Raw genomic sequence first — 639 nt, forward strand, 5'->3', positions numbered from 1 at the left:
CTTTCCATTGGACTGACTGGTCCCACAGCTACTCAAAGCTTCAAGGAATACGGGGAAATATAGTCTACTCCAGGTAGCCAAGGTAGATTCCTATTGCTATGAAAGGAGGCAGATGGAGGTGATGGTGGTCAACAAGCATGTATGCCACATGCAAAAATTACATAGCCATGACTAGGCAGGTGAGAGACATGGCTGGGGTTCCATTGCTGTCTGTTAGTGTGGTTGGCAGTAAGGTAGGCCTTTGTACGGTTCACAGCATGGGCAGATATTGTAGTGCTCACCTTTGCAGGTGTGGGTTCACACCTGCAGTCCATCATGTGCCTTCAGACTGCCTTGGTGCAAGAAGTGCACCAGAACTTCTCAGCCTGGTGTTCCCAAGTAGTTCGCCTGTATGCAGGAAAGATGTACCTGAAGCTGGAGGGGACAGTGCGGTCGATTCCCGTGGGGTGAGTGTCCTGACTGAGACTGGGGTGGGAACAAGGCCAGGGGGGGCATTAGGTGAGACTCACAACCCTGCGTTTCCATTGGGTGCAGTGACGACTGTGGAAAGGAGGTCATCACTTGCTTTGACACAACACTGGAGATGAATGGACGCTTCTACACAGACAGCAATGGCCGGGAGATCCTGGAGAGGAGGTG

General features: G+C 52.0%; 1 pseudogene; it reads left to right on the forward strand.

Moving 5' to 3' along the window:
• LOC103212179 overlaps window positions 1-639 on the forward strand; it is a 6,113-nt pseudogene that overhangs the window by 3,805 nt on the left and 1,669 nt on the right.

Source organism: Orycteropus afer, unplaced genomic scaffold (genome assembly GCF_000298275.1).
Source record: "Orycteropus afer afer isolate SDZICR_OR568_19922 unplaced genomic scaffold, OryAfe1.0 scaffold00868, whole genome shotgun sequence".
NCBI lineage: Eukaryota > Metazoa > Chordata > Mammalia > Tubulidentata > Orycteropodidae > Orycteropus > Orycteropus afer.